Here is a 20,866-nt window from a genome sequence, read left to right on the forward strand (position 1 = left end):
TCAGTAAAACTTTCTTGACAGACAGACTAACCCAGGTTACAGATAATTGACAGTTCTCAAATCCATCAGCAAGTTAGTGGACATATCTAATCCAACCTTGGGAAGACTTCCTCAGTGGAATGGGTAGATAAATACAGCTTGTTTCACTGACCACAAAGGCAGCTGAACATAAAAGTGCTTATAGTCTGATGGGACCTCAAAGATTCCAAGGTCATCCATTGTATCTGAGGCCATCAAAAGTCATCTTTTTTTAATTAAAAAAAATTAGCAATTTCATGTAATAACAAATTTCCACACAAGTTTTCCCTTCCATAAAGACTTATCTCCCTTTCTCCATTCCCTTTCCCTTCTCAGTACAGACAGGCCATTTGATCTGGATTATACATGTATTATCATGAAAACATATTTCCATATTATTCATTTTTGTAAGCACCACCAGTCATCTTGACTTTTGTCTTGCCACTGGATTTAGATGACTCTGAAAATGTTTGTCTTTTGTTTTCAAGGAAGATCAATAACATCCTAGGGTGATGTCTTGACTTGGATTTAAGTGAGGCAGAGTTGAACAGTGTTCAGTCTTATCCACTCTTTCAGAGTCATCTACTAGATCTGTATCCCAAAGAGAACAGAAATTGGGGGAAAGGACCAACTTGTACCAACATATTTATAACAACTCTTTTTGTGGTAGAAAGAACTGGAAACTGAAGTGCTGTCCATAAATTGGGGAATGGCCAAACAAGTTGTAGGATATGATTGTAATGGAATACTATTGTTCCATAAGAAATTACGAACAAGATGATTCTAAAAAATAAATCTGGAAACATTCATATGAAGTGATACAAAGTGAAATGAGCAGAATCAAGAGAAAATTGTACAGAGGAATAACAATAATGTACAATATTCTACTGTGAATGGCTTTAATTATATCAATAATGCAAGGATTCAATACAACTCTAAGGGACTCGTGACAAAAAAGCTATTCCCTGCCTTCAAATGAACTGAAAGAATCTAAATATAGATTGAAGCATGATATTCTTCATTTGATTTCTTCCATGAATTTTCCTCAAATGTAAGCAAGATGTGCCTTGTTTCTCATGACGAACATGGAAATGTGTTGTATGATAATAAATATATAATCTATATTATATTACCAGCCTGTTTAGAGAGGGGGGAAGGGAGAGAATATGGATTGCAAAATGTCAGGAAGTGATTGAATGGACATGTGTACTTTGGAAAAAATTAAAAAATTTTTCAAAAGAAAACAAAGAAGGAATAACAACTCCTTCTTAAGCACCTCCACTTGTCTACACTGATCACCAAAGCGTCTTCAATCTAGCCCCCTACTTTTGTAGCCTTCTCTGGTATTATTCCTTAATATGAAATCTACCTTTTTTCCTTGGATCTTCAAACATTCCTTCTCATTAAGGCCTTTTCTTGTGATTTTCCCTTCTTCTGGAACTTCCTCCAGCCCCTGCTGCCATTTCTGCCTCTTGAAATCAGCTGTGGTATCATGGAATGAGTCCCATCGGCTCTGCTTCTTTGGGTAAGTTGCCCCCCGTTCTCTGAATGTCTGTTTCTTCATTCCTATTAAATAAATTTCATTTTGTGAGCCTCACAGGAGATAAGGAATGTGTAAGTACTTTTCAAACAGCAAAGTACTATGTAAACAATAGCAAGTATTGTTATTATTTATTGTTCAAGGCCCAGCTCAAGTCTAGAAACCTCTATGAAGCTTTTGTTCTTTTATTATAGTTGTGTATAAACCTCTCCTGTATAGTCTAAGAAATTGTAAACTCTTTGAGGGCAAATATCATACCTATCACATTTTTGTTTCTCTTTTTTATCCTTGCCTCCCCTAAAGGTGCTCAAATTATATTTTAGGAATAAATAAAAGATTTTTACCTTGTATTATACTTTAATTTTTCATTTGTAAGTTATATAAGCTATAAATTCCTCAAGGTATTTGGTCTCTAATTGTCATATGTCCTTCAAATCTTATTATATATGAATGGACTTTTAAAATTTGGATTTAATCTTCTTAAGATAGCCAAAACAAACTTTTTCCAACCCCTGTGATTTCAGTTGGAGAAAGGAGGTTTGGAAAGACCCTGGTAAGGTCCTCCAGAATCCCACCATGTTTCTCCTTAATGAGGTGTGAGGTTTTCCTGAAAAGGTTAACTCCTTGTTCTGACATTGATGAAGTCTTCTTGCTAAGGTATAAACTCACCTTGCTCTGGGTACTCTTGGCTCATTGACACCACATTAAGGTTGACTGATTGATGCATGGCTGGTTTCAGAGCATCTGGGATAGATCTTTGGACTAGACCTTTAAAGAGGAAAACTAGGCAGAAAGAAGCCAGATAGATCCCTATGGAATCCCCTTATCAGAAGAGAGGCCTATAAAGCCATGTGACCTCATAGACTCCACTGGGAGCCACACAAATGGAGAAACATGGGACCCCAGAAGAGAAGGAAATCATATAGTCACAAAGATGGCAACAACAGAGCAAGCAAGAGTCCCTGAGACACACCAGCATCTTTGTGAGCCTGAGCTAACAGAGGTACAGTAGCCATGAAAGAATTGTGGAGGAGTATCTGAACTTGTGGAATTGTTCTCTAACCAAGCTGGAGCTTGAATGGAGAAGCAATGGGGAAAAGGGTGCAATACAGAAGAGCAACTCCTTCCCTAGAGTTGTGAGCCATGTAGACTGTTCAGGTATGAGGGAAAGGAGGCTATTGTGTCTGATACTTCATGATCCCATTTGGGGTTTTCTGGGCAAAGACACTAAAGTGGTTTGCCATTTCTTTTTCCAACTCATTTTATAAATGAGGAAACTGAGTCAAACAGAGTTAAGTGATTTTCCCAGAGTCACACAGCTAGTATCTATATGAGGCTTTTAGTGTCTCTCTCCCTCAAGAGGGAATCTCAATCCCAGAGAGTCAGTCTGGAGGACTGAATGAGAGGTTGCATATTTATATAGCACTTACAGTATTTTATATATGTAAACATTAAGCATTTTATATATGTTAACTCATATAATCCCCACAACAACTCTGTGAGGTGGGCATTATGATTATGCCCTTTTTACAGAAGAGGAAACTAAGCCAGAGAGAAGTTAAATGACACTCACTTGAATTTAAGTTTTCCATTCTCCAAATCCATGTCTCTCTCCATCGTGCCACCTTCCTGCCTGCCTCCCAAGCAAGCCTCACAGAAGAGGCAGACAGAAAGGAGACAGACAGGGAAACAGAGAGCAGAGAATTGTTTACCTATTTATGGGCTGTGTTGAGTTCTTTGAATTTTTTGTTCAGTAAAATAAAACCTGTCATATACTAAATTTATTGACAGGCTGAACACTCTCATGGAATCTGAGAGTCCTTTAACTTTTCTGTAGCAGACATAAAGTTTTGACATTTCCATGGGAAATCCTGAGCATGAACCAAAGAAAGCATTTGTTGGGGAAACTCCCAAGATAGATCCCAGAATATGAAAACCCAGAGCTCTGCTCCTAGGTCACAGGCTTCCTGATGTTGACAAATATGATACTTTTATTAGAATTCATTTTTAATTTAGCTTACAATTTCCCACTCTTTTGACATGTCAAGCTTATATCAGAACCTGGAACAAGGACATCTCCTTACTTTCCTTTTTGACTTTTCAGATCAGAGATCTTCAAACAGTCTGCCTTCCCTCCCAAGGTCATGCTGTCCTAAACCATCCACATCCACACATCCATATTCTACTACCACACAGAGGCTTTAAGGAAGGAGATCCCAGAAAAGATCTACAAGACCCCCTTATGATCCATACCGTCACCACCCCTCGACAAGAGTTTCATTTAGTTGTTGGCATTCTGTATTGATGAATGAACCTAATGAACAAAACCTCAGAGTTCAGAAGAAGAGTGATAAAGATATCTTCATTCTGGGCCCAAATGACTCAGCATAAGTGAATAGATTTTGAAAATGTATGAATGTTTAACATACCAGTGGAGAAAGGTTAACAGAGGATGTGGCCAAGGTCTTCAGCCTCATAAAGTGCTGCCTGAAAATTGATTGGTCCTTCCCTAGGAACTTGCTCATTACAGGAGGTGTGGGGTGGAGAGCAAAATTAAGGGCAGTAAATTTAGGATGGCGAAGGGGAATATATGAAGTGCATAATCAACCTGTGGAATAGTCTGCCCTGGGAGTTAATCGAGATGGATGCCTGGGCTGAATGTTTAAACAGGCCCAGATAATTATTTTATGACCACTAATAACATTTGTCTCTAAGACCATGATAAGGGAAATCAGATTTCCCAGGCTCCAGGGCATGCACTAATAACTGAGGAAGTCAGAAAGGGATTCTTATCCCCTAGGTGCTGATGGCCCAGCAACTGGGGGGGGGGGTGCAGATGCTGCAGAAAGGACCATTTTTCTCCAGCTCTCAGAAATGGATGGGAGGGAAGGGGAGCACTGAGTGCCCCTAGCTCTAAAGAAAATCACACAATGAGCCAGTTGTCTGGCTTTGGCGGTGCAAGAGTCATTCCTGATGCTTATGATTACAGATATGCTCAATGTGTCAGCAAACCAGAATTTACTCCATACCTACTAAGTCTGAGGGATATTCAGAGCATGTAGGGAAAGGGGGATACAAGGAAGTGAGGAAGTGTATGACATGGGCCCTGCCATCAAGTTGCTATTAATCATGGGAGGAAAAGTGATATACTAGATCAAGCTTTGGTCCTAGAAGTAGGAAGACCTAAGGTCAAATCTTATGAGTTCTATGACTGATCAAGTCACTTATCCTTTCAGCCTCAGTTTCCTCCTCTAAAAAATGGGAGTGATAATAACTCCTCGGGTTGTTATAAGGATTAAATAAAATAATTATGTATGTCTGTATATATAGGAGCATTTTGCCAAACCTTAAGTCTCTAAATAATTGATATTTTTGTTCTTGTTATTGTTGTTGTTATGGAAACATACAAACAGAGAAAGGGAACTAACAATACAAAATGTTTTTTGATAAGAGCAAAGAACTCCAGATTGGATTCAGGAGACTTGTGTTCTGATCCTAGCAAAACTAATTGGCTGTTTGACTTTGGTAAAGTCATTGTACCCCAATAGGCCTCAATTTCCACATATTTAGAAGAAAGCAATTAAACCTGATGATTTCCAAGGCCCCTGGCAGTTCTGACATTTTTGTGCAGATGTGAAATGGTAAATGAGTAGTAAGACAGTTAATAAGTATTTCAGGAAGGAGAGATCACTGTGACTGGGAAGTCACATTAGGCAAACAGAGATGACACTAAGAGCATGAAACGTAATTCATAAATTATTGAATTACTTCCCCACACACCACCTTCACCTTTTTCTGACCTTTCTCATTATCACTCTGCTACTCTGAGGAGAAAAAAAAACATATTCACTAGCCTGCAGTCTTCTGAAAAGTTGGTTTAAACCTGGAATAGAGAGGAGAATGCTAGAGGGCCTTAGTCCTCAAGTGGTGAGGAATACATAGTCCACAAGCATTTATTACACATTTATTGAGCATCACCTGTACTGGCAGTACAAAGTTAATAAGTAAAAAGTTTATGTGCTTCTTTTACAAAGCATTAAAATACTTTTTAGAGACATGCTTTGTTATAAGACAAATAATCATGATAGATATCCAAACATTAATATACTGCAACTTTTCCATATAGTCTCCTAACAGATATAAACATTGGTCATATAAAGGATAAACTTTTATTTTTTAATGCTCAAAGTAAGAGATAAAAGACACTGTTAAAATGTCCATTCAGTAAAACCTTGACTATATTATGCTTTCTTTCCCCAAACTGGAATTTTTGATGCACCTAGATTATTGAAAAAAAAAATCTTTCAATATATCAACTGAAAAAAAAAAACAAATAAAAAGTAGACATGCAGCCAACTTGGCTAGGCCAGAGTTTTTGAGTTGGAAAATAAATTTGTTTGAGGAAAATATTACTCCTAAATACCAAGATGGAATTTTCTCCTCCTTCATTGTAGTTCAGAGGTACATGCAAACTAATAAATGCAAAAATAAATAAGTAGATAGATACATAAAGGTAAAGGAAGACACGAATGACATTCTGAACCTTCATTACCAAGAATGGAAATTCCACATCAGATTCTTTTGGTTTATTGAACAGACCTTGAGTTTCAGAGAGCCACTATTTTTAACTACCTCTACTTCACAAGGAACACAAATACCAAATAAAAACATACTGTGGATTTACTTCTGTAATGCCCATTGCACCAGCAGTTACCCTTGTAAGATATCTTTTGAATATATACAATTTCCATCTTAGTAAGTTCCTTGAGGGCAGGAACTGAGTTATTTTTCATCTTTGTATCCCAGTTAGTAGCACAATACATGTATGTAGCAGGTAATAAATAAATGTGATAGCAAAGTGCTAAGTCCTAATCTGTGGACTCCTAAGAAGCTCTGCACATCTCATCATGATTAGAGACTGAGGAATTACAAGGAAGCTCCCTTATGGGGTGGGGAAAGGACTGTGAGCTCCCAGTACCCCGATAGCAATAAATTGGGGCATCAATGAGAAATTAAGAAAGGAAGCCAGGCTCCTCTAAGAAATTGCCTTCCCAATAAACCATGGTTCATACCCTGGGTTCCATGAACACATTTTTTAAAATTCTGATATCTATTTCAATATATTTCATTTTCTTTGTAATTCTATATATTTGTCATACATGCATGAGATAAATATATAGAATTATATATGATATATATATATATAAATAAATATATATGATAAATATATAGAATATTTATTCCACTAGTTAACTAGCTATCCTCCTCTGGACTTCCACTAATATGCCTTGTCATCATCATGATCCTGCAAGATTGCTCTAACCTGGGAGCTGACTACTCCTCCATAACCCCTGCCCCTAAGGTCCCTCCATCTGTTTGAGGAAAATAAAGTGGTCAAGTTCTTCCTAGAATCTCCATTTAAGGAAGATGCCCTGGGGCAGCCATCTCAGTATTTCCTATCAGGCTGCAGTGCTCTGCAGCCTTCTTCTACATCATGCTTTTTGCCTGAGTTGCTTCCTCCCCCAACTCCTCTCATCTTCCCCCCTGAGTCTGGGAACTTTTTTAGGAGAGAAGCTTGCTAAATGTTTCTTGATTAACTGACATAAACCTTTCAACACATTATTCTTTTTTTTAATAATATTTTATTTGATCATTTCCAAGCATTATTCATTAAAGACAAAGATCATTTTCTTTTCCTCCCCCCCCACCCCCCATAGCTGACACGTGATTCCACTGGGTGTCACATGTGTTCTTGATTTGAACCCATTTCCATGTTGTTAATATTTGCATTAGAGTTTCGTTTAGAGTGTCTCCTCTGTCATGATCCCTCAACCTCTGTAGTCAGGCAGTTGCTTTTCCCAGGTGTTTCTATTCCCATAGTTTATCCTTTGCTTATGAATAGTGTTTTTTCTCCTAGATCCCTGCAGATGGTTCAGGGACATTACACCACTACCAATGGAGAAGTCCATTAAATTCGATTATACCACAGTGTTTCAGTCTCTGTGTACAATGTTCTCCTGGTTCTGCTCCTCTCGCTCTGCATCACTTCCTGGAGGTTGTTCCAGTCTCCATGGAACTCCTCCACTTTATTATTCCTTTTAGCACAATAGTATTCCATCACCAACATATACCACAATTTGCTCAGTCATTCCCCAATTGATGGGCATCCCCTCATTTTCCAGTTTTTGGCCACCACAAAGAGCGCAGCTATGAATATTTTTGTACAAGTCTTTTTGTCCATTATCTCTTTGGGGTACAGACCTAGCAGTGCTATGGCTGGATCAAAGGGTAGACATTCTTTTGTCGCCCTTTGTGCATAGTTCCAAATTGCCCTCCAGAATGGTTGGATCAGTTCACAACTCCACTAGCAATGAATTAATGTCCCTACTTTTCCACACCCCATCCAGCATTCATTACTTTCCTTTGCTATCATGCTAGCCAGTCTGCTTGGTGTGAGGTTTGTCAGAGTTGTTTTGATTTGCATCTCTCTGATTATAAGAGATTTAGAACACTTCTTCATGTGCTTATTAATAGATTTGATTTCTTTATCTGAGAACTGCCTATCCATGTCCCTTGAACATTTATCAATTGGAGAATGGCTTGATTTTTTGTACAATTGATTTAGCTCTTTATAAATTTGAGTAATTAAACCCTTGTCAGAGGTTTCTATGAAGATTTTTCCCAATTTGTTGTTTCCCTTCTGATTTTAGTTACATTGGTTTTGTTTGTACAAAAGCTTTTTAATTTGATGTAGTCAAAATTATTTATTTTACATTTTGTGATTCTTTCTATGTCTTGCTTGGTTTTAAAGTCTTTCCCCTCCCAAAGGTCTGACATGTATACTATTCTGTGTTTACCCAGTTTACTTATGGTTTCCTTCTTTATGTTTAAGTCATTCACCCATTTTGAAATTATCTTGGTGTAGGGTGTGAGGTGTTGATCTATTCCTAATCTCTCCCATACTGTCTTCCAATTTTCCCAGCAGTTTTTATCGAATAGTGGATTTTTGTCCCAAAAGATGAGATCATTGGGTTTATCGTATACTGTCTGGCTGAGGTCGTTTTCCCCCAGTCTATTCCACTGATCTTCCTTTCTGTTTCTTAGCCAGTACCAAATTGTTTTGATGACTGCTGCTTTGTAATATAGTTTAAGGTCTGGGACTGCAAGGCCCCCATCATATGTGTTTTTTTTTTCATTATTTCCCTGCATATCCTTGATCTTTTGTTATTCCAAATGAATTTTGTTATGGTTTTTTCTAAATCAGTAAAGAAATATTTTGGGAGTTCCATGGGTATGGCACTAAATAGATAAATAAGTTTGGGTAGGATGGTCATTTTTATGATATTGCCTCGTCCTATCCATGAGCAGTTAATGTTTTTCCAATTATTCAAGTCTAGTTTTAGTTGTGTAGAGAGTGTTTTGTAGTTGTGTTCATATAGTTCCTGTGTTTGTCTCGGGAGATAGATTCCTAGGTATTTTATTTTGTCTAAGGTGATTTTGAAAGGGATTTCTCTTTCTAGTTTTTGCTGCTGAGCTGTGTTGGAGATATATAGAAAAGCTGATGATTTATGTGGGTTTATTTTGTATCCTGCAACTTTGCTAAAGTTGTTGATTATTTCAATTAGCTTTTTGGTTGAATCTCTAGGATTCTTTAAGTAGACCATCATATCATCTGCAAAGAGTGATAACTTGGTCTCCTCCTTGCCTATTTTGATGCCTTCAATTTCTTTTTCTTCTCTAATTGCCACTGCTAGTGTTTCTAGTACAATGTCAAATAGTAGAGGTGATAATGGGCATCCTTGTTTCACTCCTGATCTTATTGGGAATGCATCTAGTTTATCCCCATTGCAGATGATATTAGCTGATGGTTTTAGATATATACAGTTTATTATTTTTAGGAACGACCCTTCTATTCCTATGCTTTCTAGTGTTTTTAATAGGAATGGGTGTTGTATTTTATCAAAGGCTTTTTCTGCATCTATTGAGATAATCATGTGATTCTTGTTGGTTTGTTTGTTGATGTGGTCAATTATGTGGATAGTTTTCCTAATATTGAACCAGCCCTGCATCCCTGGTATAAATCCTACTTGGTCATGGTGGATGATCCTTCTGATCACTTGCTGAAGTCTTTTTGCTAGTATCCTATTTAAGATTTTTGCATCTATATTCATTAGGGAGATTGGCCTATAGTTTTCTTTCTCTGTTTTTGGCCTGCCTGGCTTTGGAATCAGTACCATGTTTCAACACATTATTCTGAAAAGTGGTCCATTTGGTATGCCAGACTTCCAAACGTATCTATGATTCCAAAAAAGGTGAAGAATCTCTGCAGGAAGTTTTAAATATTTTCAAGTTGCCTGCCTCTTTCTTCTCCCTTTGATCTACAAAATGACACTTAGAGAGTGCCTTAAGCTTTACTTAGAATTTGTTTTCCTCAGCAATAGCCCAATGTAGTTTGCCATATATTATTCCTCCCCTCTTACAGATGAGGAAGGAAAGAGACAATTAGGTTCTGATATCATCATCATCTTCATCATCATGGCCATTTACATAGTTTTGTGAAGTTTCATGAAGCCCTTATCATATACTGTCTCATTTCATTCCCTGGACAACACTGTGAAATAATCATTAGGTATTATTATATTCATTTCCCAGATGAAGAAACCCTGGTTCAAAAAGGTTAAATGACTTGCATTAGATGTGAGAATTAGCCCTGTAGCTTCCCTCTCAACTGCCTCTCTCAAAGCCGCTTCCCTAAGATGAATCTATCCCGCTGTTGCCATAGACCACAGGCCAGGATTTAGCCATAGGCAGGTCATTCACCTGTGTGATTTGAGGGGTGACAGGGACCCCTTAACAGAAAACTATTTTCTTTCTTAGACCTTGAATTCTGTCTTTAAAGATTCATTTTACTGAGTAAATTAATTTTCTCTTTTTAAAATAGAAATACCCACAAGGCCATTAACACATGTTGTAAATTAGTTACTTTGTGTATAAGTAGTTACAGCTAGTGAGAGAAAAAAGCAAGAGATGAACTAAAAAGGAAGATTCAACCAGCTTGTGGACTGAGCAGGATTGCTTGAGGGAAGAGAGTTAGGGGAAGGTGGGAAAGAGAAGAAAGGATGGGAAAGTGAAGGAGGAGTGAGAAAAGCACTCAACTGCATAATGGGAGTATGTCAGAAACAAAATTTCCCAATTTCTGCTTTGACATGAACAAGATGTGAGAGCAAAAGGAAGCCACGAGGCCAGTTAGAGTGGACCATAGCATCTAAATTAGGAGTGGAAGGCTGAGCAGTTAATTTTTAAAACATATGGAAAGTCCTACATGAAATTATAAAGAGTAAAACAAGCAGAACCAAAAGAACATTATATACAGCAACAGAAATAGCGTGCGAAGAATAATGTTCCTGACTACCTCCAGAAGAATAACTGATAAAAAGAAACAAGCAGGACACAGTTTTACATATTCATATATCTTTTCATTAAATAAGGCCTTCTCTAGGGCAGTGGGGGAAAGGAGGGATATACATGGGAATTTTAATGCAACCAACTAATTACTTAATATTTTTAAAGAAATGAAAGGAGGGGGCAGCTGGATGGCTCAGTGGATTAAGAACCAGGCCTAGAGATGAGAGGTCCTAGGTTCAAATCTGGCCTCAGCCACTTCCTAGCTGTGTGACCCTGGACAAGTCACTTGACCCCCATTGCCTAGCCCTTACCACTCTTCTGCCTTGGAGCCAATACACAGTATTGACTCCAAGACAGAAGGTAAGGGTTTTTATTAAAAAAAAAAAAGAAATGAAAGGAAACACATTTGGACATGAGCAGCAAGATGAGATTATGGCAGGAGAAGATTTCTCCACCTTCTCATACGAAGCTAGGAAGGAACAAAGAAAGGAAGGAAGGAAGAGAGGGAGGGAGGGAAGCAGGGAGGGAGGGAGGGAGGGAGGGAGGAAAGAAATTTTTAAAATGTGCAAAGCTGTAGCCCCTCACCCTGGTCCTTAGAGAGCCAGATAGGGACCTGCTTCTGAATCTTCTGTGATCACACCTTTGAGGAAGCTCGTTAGCATTTTAAAGTTGGTGAGGCTTGCAACCACACTGTTAAAAAAACTATAATTTTAACTGACAGCTTGTGGGAACTACAGTATTTTCCTCCTATTACTTATATGTAAAGCAGGAAGATAAGCCTGTTATCCCCAAGGGAGATGGGTAGTTAGCAGAGATAAGCTTATTTGGGGAGAGGAGCCAGCCATGGGGTGTATGTTGCTGCCTCCTGGGCTGGTCATAATCTCCCTTGGGGTTGCCAGCAGGAAATACTTTCATTTAGGTGGGAATTCAGTGAGCCTGGAAGGAGGTTGCAGCTAGCTATGGGAGCTGTCAAAGAGCTTTGGGTTTCAAGCCTCTTTGAGGTCTTTAAACTCCAAATAGCTTTGCTGCTTGTGACAGAAGGGAAAGGTGACAGTGGATGTCAATAGGGTTGCCTAGGGAAGGGGCAGGATAATGGGGAGGGGTTGATCTAAATGGAACTCATAGAAACCCACAGGTTTGTGGCTTTGTGTGCTAAGTGCTTCCAAAGGCTTCCTTGTGACATCAGAAGTCTTCAGGAATTCTGAAGGTAGACTCAGTTTAAGGACAAAGACCTTTCCCACAACACTCCCTGAAAGCTGCTCACTGAAAAAGAAGGGTACAAAGAGATAACACAATCCAGCCCTTTGTTGTGAGGAAGCACAGTGTCATTATCCCTGTTTTACAGACTCAGGACAATGAGGCCCAAAGAGTTTCATTGACATGTCCAGTGTCACACAGTTGACTAGGTTCAAGTTACATGCCTTGGAGCATGCTCTTCCTGCTAAATCAATATATTCTTGATTTTGTTTACAGACCTAGATCTGCAAAACTTTAAAGTAAAATATTATTGTTTTCTATTCTCTTCTTGTTCCCCTTCATGTTTTGGTTTGGGGCTAGGATATTCCCTTCCTATAGCCTGAAAAGGGTCCTAGGATGCTCTTATTATCTATGCTATTAAGTACTCAGAAGAAAGGTAGGTGTGGAAGGTACTTTGAAAATCATTTAAAGGGGCAGCTGGGTAGCTCAGTGGATTGAGAGCCAGGCCTAGAGACAGGAGGTCCTAGGTTCAAATCTGGCCTCAGACACTTCCCAGCTGTATGACCCTGGGCAAGTCACTTGACCCCCATTGCCTCATCCTTACCACTCTTCTGCCTTAGAGCCAATAAAGAGTATTGATTCTAAGATAGAAGGTGAGGGTTTGGAGAAAAAAAAAGCAAAACTTTTGTGGGTCCTAGTATCTTAAGGGAGAACCTTAGTGAAAATGAAGGTGAAACAAGAGAACAAGAAAACCGTAGCATAAGATCAGTTAGAACAGGGGAGAGAAATGGCTAAGTCCAAAGTGGGTGGAATTCTAATATAATTTTTCTACAGAGCTCTGAATATATAGAAGTAGAGATCTTGCAAATGCATTACTTTCTAAGACCGTTATGCTCATCAGGTAAGGCTGGGAGAAAGGATAACCAAAGGTTTTCCTAATTGTCTTCTGATTACTACTTTGTCCAGTTTATTAGATAATCTTCCACTATTGAGGTAGGGCAGAAATAATAAATAGAAAGGCTTCCCATTCTGAGGAGCTCTTCTCTTTTTCTCTAGCCTTTTATTTTTCCTTTTTGCTTCAAATTATTAATAAATCTTATTAAATATAATACTTAGAGATTTTTGGATATTAGTTTTTAATCTATATACCTCCCAGACTCCTGTATGTGGACCATGAACATAATCATGTTAGTTCTTCAATCATTCTTTTATGGGCTGTATCAAATTATTTATCTGTGACCCTACTTACTATGCCTTTATTTTTGGACCAAAGTGTCCCTCTCTGACCACTACTCTCCTATGTGCATTGTATCCTCCATAACAATATATAAACTCCTTTAAAGGCAGGGACTTTTTACTTTTTTTTTTATTTCTGTCCCCAGCACTCACATAACATGACTCCTGGTACATAGTAAACACTTAATAGATTCTTTCCCATTGATTTATTATGATACATAATAATATTTGGTACTCTTAAAGATTTGGTTAGATAAACTTAACTGGTTTCTGATAATGCAAATTGTAAACATTCTGTTTTTGCTATATATGTAGCATTCCAGTATTCATTTTATTTGATGGGGGATGTCACCCAATTTTTTTTTGCCCTTTGATTAGCTGGTGCCCAGTGCCAGGTGTTCACTTAGCCAAGGGGCAAGCAAAACCCTAATATGGGTCTACCACAAACGTGACAGCAACTGCACTGACAATTGGGTAAAGTGCATCATTTAAAAGTACCAATTAGGTGTTGCCATGGTCTCGGATAATTATAAGAAATTATCTCTACAATGGACCAGTGAAGCTTTCCTGGGTCTCTGATGCTAATTTCCAATCTGGAGAGGTGATGACTCCATACCCATTTCCCAACATGTATGTCTTCTCAATGAATAGCTTTGTGGTATATATTACCACCCTGGCACTGAAGTTAGAGAATAGAACATGACTTAATATATGGGAAAAGGATGCTGCAGAGGTGGGAATGTTTCATATGAAACAGCCAGCTAGGTCTCAAACTATGGGAGAAAAGTGCTGGAATATTATAGTCTCTGGTGTTCTTCCCAGGCCTGTGAAAGATCTCCATGGTAAATTCTCCTATTAGTGTAACCGGGTAATGGTGCTTTTTAAAAGGATCACAATTTGAGAGCAGATCATTTTTATATAATAAAGACTTTTGATATGATATCAGTAAAGTCTTGGGTTTTGTTGTTCTTTCTCTGACCTTGAAGGATTGAAGAGTGTAGGTTAATTAGCTTCAGAACTGAGGAGTTCCTGCTTCCTTACTCCTTTTGGTTCAATTAGTTAAAAAGTCTTGTCAAGTCTATCTCTACGATATTCCTTCACCTTTTTCCTCTTCTTTCTATTTGCCCAGCCACCACCTTCATTCAGGACCTCCTTACTTACCATCTAGACAAATCAATAGCTTCCTTGCTTCCACTTTCTACCTTCTCTAATCCATATTCTACAAAGCTGCCAAATGTATATTCATAAAGCTCACATCTGACCAGGTCACTTCCTGGCTCAATAAACTTCAGTGGCTCCCTACTGCCTTTATATTAAAATACTAGCTCCTACATTTGTCACTGAAAACCTTTTGTAATCAGTTTCTAACCCATATTTCCAGGCTAATTGCATCTTAATATCTAGCATACACTCTACAGTCTAGCCAAACTGGTCTATTTTCTATTCTCTGTATAGGATATACAATGTCCTGCTTCCTCATATTTGTACATGCTAGCCTCCACATTCCCCACCATGCCCCAAATGTGTCCCCTTCTCTCTGCTTTTTTAGAATTTATAGCTTTCCTCGAGGTTCAAGTCAAATGCTACTTCCTGCAAGAGGCTGTTCCCAGATTTGAAAATAATCTTTCCCTGAAATTACCTTGAATATATTTTGCATTCACTTATCAATGTGCTTTTTGTAACCCTCTCCTCTAATAGAAAATAAGCTCCCTAAAGACATGAATTGTTTACAGTTTCTCCTTGTATTGCCAGTAACTTGCATTTTGTAAATACATGTTGAATGAATGAGTACCATATGAGTGACATCCTTGAAACTCTTGTAATTCATTTGCTTTGAACTCTAACTTACATAAATAAAACTTAATTTTTATGACTTTTGAAACCTAGCTAGTTCTGCCAAACTGTTTTAATAATTACAATATGTTAAATGGGTGAGGGGAAGAATAATAATACAGAGGGAAACATATAAAAATATTGATTTTATTAACAGGAAAAAGGATGAAGGGTTTGGGAATAGAAGGAAGGCAAGAGTAACTGCTAACACTTATCCCAGATATTAAACCCTCTAATACCTATCCTAAAGCTAAATAACTAAGCTTCTTGACACTAAGTCCAACAGGGTAACAGAGTCTCACACACAAGAGTCCTGGATGAACCAGGAGTCACAAATTGATGTTCACAGACGCTCCCAGCAGGGTAGAGGTCTTTCTCCAGTCAGGCTGTCCAGCAGGCTGACTAGATATACTCTCACCCCAGCTGAAATCCTCAAAGGTCAGTTGTTGATGGATGATCAGGATCTTTTCAGTCACACACCTTACTCCTTCTCCTGTTCCTCCAGAGAGTATGGTAGTTGGAAAAACCCCTCCTCAACTGCTTGGAAACTTGACCCAGTAGGCTCATGAGATTCGAAGTCCTGCCAATCATTTGCAATTGCTACCTTTCCTTGATACACTAACTATGTTTTTTGGCTCACTGTTAAAGTAACTACCTCAGTTGGGAGAGCATGAATTTTGTTTGGAGAAGATTCCCATCCACAAGGTAACTAGAATCTGGTGTATATTTCTGGAGGTGCTAAGCAAGTGGACACTGAACCTCTCGAAAACAAGTCAGAGCTCAAGAAGCACTAGGGTGGCATTTTTCAGCCACCTCATGTTTCTAATGCCACATGAGAGGTCAGTGGCTTTGCAAAATCATGTAAGTGGTAACTTGGTTTTTCTAAAAATTTTCAAGCTCATAACGAATGTGTTTTAAATGATCTGATAGCTAGTTCACTCATTACTTTCAATATCTGAAACCAAAATAAAATTTAATTGACCAAGACATAAAACTTATGTTGCCTTTTTATGTTGTAAGCATGTAACTTGAAACATTCTTTAACTACTATAAGAATATCCCAGAAGGTCTAACCTGCTTAAACAGAAGCAAACCCCTATGGAGCTCTCTGTCATTCCCTCTAGCTGCCAATACACATGTGGGAGCTCCTACCTCCTCACACCCAGCAGGAAGTTTGATTGAAGGAGGCAAATAGTCTGTGACCTCAGGTCAGCTCTCACTTTGGTTCAATCTATTTACCTGTAGTACCATTACTAATTCTCTAAGTTCTTCTACTCTAATTCCCTGGCTGAAAAGACCAAGAAACTTCCTGGAAAGTTTCCTGCCTTTGCTAACTTTCCTTTGCTGGAATTCTTTCATTGTTGAACCCATAGACCTTGCCTGCTTCTTTTAATATAGTCTTAATCCACTTAGCCTCTTAACACATTGCTCAAAAACACCTTTATTTAATCCTTGAACTATTACTCTTGTCTATAAGAGGGTATGTATCTAGTTGTTTAGTACCTCCTGAAACATATGCCCCATTCTCCTTACTTTGTGGGAAAGAATCCTCTCCAAGCCAGAGTTCATACCCTCCACTGTGTATGTGTAATGATGTACTTTTTGTACATGATGTACTTTTAATTGTAAGCCAGAAGACAGAGTTAGTTCAAAACAAATGCATATATAAAATAGCATTAGTAATAAGATGCCGACAAGACATTCCATAAACCTGGAGCTATATTTACCACAAACGCACATACACCTAATAATAGTGGAAAGAGTGGACATTCGTAAATATCATTTGCGGGTCACACATATACACAACCCACACCTGCATCGAGAGTGAATTCACACGTCTAAAACTGCAGAATTGCCCATGTTTTCTGTTCTCTGCTGGTCTTACTCCCTCTTGGGTGCCTTATCTTCTTTGCCAAACATATTGTTCCTACTCCAACTAGTCTTCAGTTATTTAATGATTTTCAGAATTGCCTTATACCCATTTACTACTCACAGATGGATTTTTTAGTAAGCAACTCCATTCTCTCCAAGGGAGGTCTATGTCTTTTTCAGCCAACTTTACCATTTGATAGCAGGTGCAATGATTATAAAGCCTCTCTCCTGCAAAGGATTACTGCCCCACTTTCATTGAGCTTTCAGTCTCTCACTGTGCCCTGTCTATAATCTAGAGGTGATATTGATGTTATTAAATATTTTCCCCGTTCCCATTCAGGTCCCCTTCCTTTCAATCCAACATCATCATAACAATTAGAAAGAAACTTAAAGATCACCTAGTCCTGCTCCCTATCAAAAATAAGAATTCCAGACAAATATTGATATTGATCCTGCTTATATTCATTCTGTAAAAGAGAGCTTATATGAATGTATATTGCGTTGTGGTGTTTCTATTTCATTATGTGCTTTAATCTCTTCCCAATAGTTATATTCTACAAGCCACTACTTATTCTACCTATAGGTAAGCTTTCAATATAACTTAGGTTCTCACACACTCACACCCAGAAAATCAAAATTTCCCCAATCTAGTGGCTCCTCCTTAAACATAGCATTGCCCAATGGAGCTTGTGTGAAATAGAAAAGGATCCCAGGAGTCAATGATGAAATGAAATTTCCAACTAGTCTTTCAGTTCATTCTAGCCTGGGAAAGTAAAACTAAGGGAGCAATTCCCTGCAATTCATTTCAATTCAGCAAGCATTTATGGAATTATTGTGTAACCAGCATCAGGCACAAAACTAAAGAAATAAAATAATAATGAGAAGAAATTAGAACTTAAATTTGAATTTTCTCTTTAAAAATAAAATAAAGACATATTTGGAATTTATCTTACTAATCAAGAAGGACTTGGATTAGATGGGCATCTGGCTTAGAATGTATATCTGATGGCTGAAAAATCCAGCTGTTTTCATAAGTATTATATCTTTAATCTAGAGAGAGTTAGGTATCCCAGTGCATAAAGCACTGGACCTAGAATAAGGGAGACCAGAGTTCAAATCCAGCCTAGCTGTGATCCAATAAATTTGCCTGGAACCAAAGCAAAAGATCATATCTCTATTATATGGTCCTGCCAGTGGAACTTCTGGTCTTTTTTGCAACTAACTTAAGGATATAAGTCTGATTAGGTGATTAAGAGGCCTTCTCCTCTATGGAGGAAAGGAGATTAATGGAGTTAAAAAGAAATAACAATGCTGACCTAATTCAAAAGAAGGTAATTAACTAATTAGCAACTATAAAAAGCTTAGGAAAAAAAGAATTATGTAAGTGCTAAATAATATTAATACTAAAACTAATTCATTGTTACTAGCTATATCAAGTTTCCCAGATCATTAATCTGTACATGCCTCACTTTGTTTGCCAACTCCTAAGATGGCTCACTTAGATAACTCAACCTCATTACTTTTTATTCACTGCTCCCACACCTCCTCCTGAATTGGTTTCTCTTCTCCATGTCCTATTTTTGTTATCTGACAAAATCAAGCATCAGAGTGTGGGCTTAATTACTCTAGTTTCTCTCTGGTTAATTAAACAGAAAACAAAAAGGTCAGTTTTCCTATACTTTTCCTTGAATTCCTTTATTGTGGCTGTCCTGCTAGAGTTCATATACCAGACCGCTTGTCCCTGTGGACACCGAAGAAGTAGTTATATTTATACTTTACAGGCAAATAGTACTTTCAATTTTTCAAAGCATTTTCATTTCTTTTTTCTCTAGATCCTCACAACAGACTCAGAAGCTTGTAAAGTAGGTGCTGGGGGGGGGGGTTGTTTTCCCATTTTGCCAATAGGGAACCCTTGGCACAAAGATTGCATAGTTTGCCTGGCTAGTGATAACCAATGACAGGGCCATTTCTAGACCCCAGGTCTTCTGGCTTCCAGATTTCTACTTTCTTCACTAAACTATTATATTAATAGCATTATAGCTAACACAAAAGTGCCTTGGGTATCTGACAGTTTCTATATGTGCAGTCTCAGAACACTTTTGCCACCATATCTCCATCAAACTATAGGGGACCCATTTTGCTTCTATGGAAATAATACTAAAGTTCTAATCTTGAAGTCATAGATAATGGCCTTTAGAGTTGGGAAGAATTATAAATTTCTTGAGGGCAGAACATTATCTCTTTTGTGTTTGAATTCCCACAATGGCTTAAACACAGTAGGTACCAAATAAATAAATTCTGGTGGAGTTCAGTTGAAACAAACCTTAGTAATCATCCAAATCTCCTAGAAACTCATAGAAAGTAGTAGAATTGGTAGTAGTCCCTTTTCCTTTCATATCACATTGCTTTAAATAGTAAACCAAAGATTTTATCTGATCCTGAGAGTGATAGGAAGCAATTGAAGTTTATTGAATAAGAGATATGAATGTCACTTTAATAGCTGAGTGAAAGATAGTACAGAGTGGACAGACTTGTGAAAGGGAGACCAACCAAAAGATTATTACAATAGTCCTGGTGTGAGGGGCTCAAGACATGAAGTGGGGTGGTGTTAATCTTAGATGAAGGAAAAGAGTTTATAGAAGAAAGGTTATAAAGACAAAATTCATAGGCCATGGCAACAAATTAGATATAAAATGAGAAAAACTGAAAAGTCAAGAATAATGCTCAGGTTGTAAGAGTCTGGTAGACTGGGAAATGGTAATTCACTTTACTATAGGGAAGTTAGGAAGAGGGGAGTAGAAGAAAAGTTAATGAGTTCAATTTTGGATATATTATGTTTAAGATGTCTATTAGGACATTTAATTTCAGATGTCCAATAGTAATGTCCAATGTGAGAGGAGGTCAGCAGGGAGGTTAGAACTGTATAAGTAGATTTGAGAGTTAACATATATATGATAATTTAATCCACAGGAGCTAATGAGGTTACCAAGTGAAGTACTATAGAAGGAAAAGAAAAGAGGACTGTGGAACATCCAGGATAAATAGGCAGCGTTTAAGCAGTAAAATGAAGCAAAGCTTTCAGCTGAGAGAGTGACAGGGAAGGAGAGCCATTGAAGTTTTGAAGAGGAATGAAAAGTTTGAAAAAAGCTGCCACCTTGAGTGAGATAGTGAATTAATTATGGAGTTATAAAAGGATTGTCTTGCAGCAGTGAGGACCCATTTAAAGTTAAGAAATATAAATTTGCAATGGGCCCAGTCAACATAGATTCATTATTTTCTCCATCTCCTTTGTTCATCAGCATATGTGGAGGAACATAAATAGAAGATGATGAGAATGATCCAAGGCTGTTTAGCCATGATTCATGATTGGAAAAATCAAAAGGGACCAAGAGACTCAAGAGAACAACATAGAGTGGAATTGGTTCACCAAGGTGTTATTATGAGGAAGGAAAGAGGAGGTCATATAGCTAGTCAGACATGAAAAAGAACAGAGTTTGAGGTATTAGAGGTGATAGTATAGACAAGAACAGGATTTGGATGTCATGGTATAGGCAAGAACAGGATTTGGGATTTCTAGGCAGTGTGAAATAGAATAACAACGGATTTTGATCTGTTAGGGTAATTTCAAAGTTTATAATCATGGAAGTGGTACATTTGTAGGCGAGGGAAAAGATAAAAGCTGTCTTTGGATATGGCTGAGGTGGGATTGAGCAATAGGTTGTATAAAATGAGTAAATCAAGGAATTGAGAGGTTAAGGCATTTAT

The 20,866-nt window shown here is 37.9% G+C and overlaps 1 long non-coding RNA gene across 1 annotated transcript in view; it reads right to left on the reverse strand.

The window, feature by feature from the left end:
* Positions 1-1,303: 1,303 nt before the first annotated feature.
* The window catches only part of LOC130458485 (uncharacterized), a 55,902-nt gene continuing 36,339 nt past the window's right edge, over positions 1,304-20,866 (reverse strand). Inside the window, exon 3 of the long non-coding RNA XR_008917826.1 lies at positions 1,304-1,584. This is a non-coding gene — a long non-coding RNA (uncharacterized LOC130458485). The remainder of the gene's footprint in view (positions 1,585-20,866) is intronic.

The sequence above is a fragment of the Monodelphis domestica genome, chromosome 3, assembly GCF_027887165.1.
Source record: "Monodelphis domestica isolate mMonDom1 chromosome 3, mMonDom1.pri, whole genome shotgun sequence".
In the NCBI taxonomy this organism is placed as follows: domain Eukaryota; kingdom Metazoa; phylum Chordata; class Mammalia; order Didelphimorphia; family Didelphidae; genus Monodelphis; species Monodelphis domestica.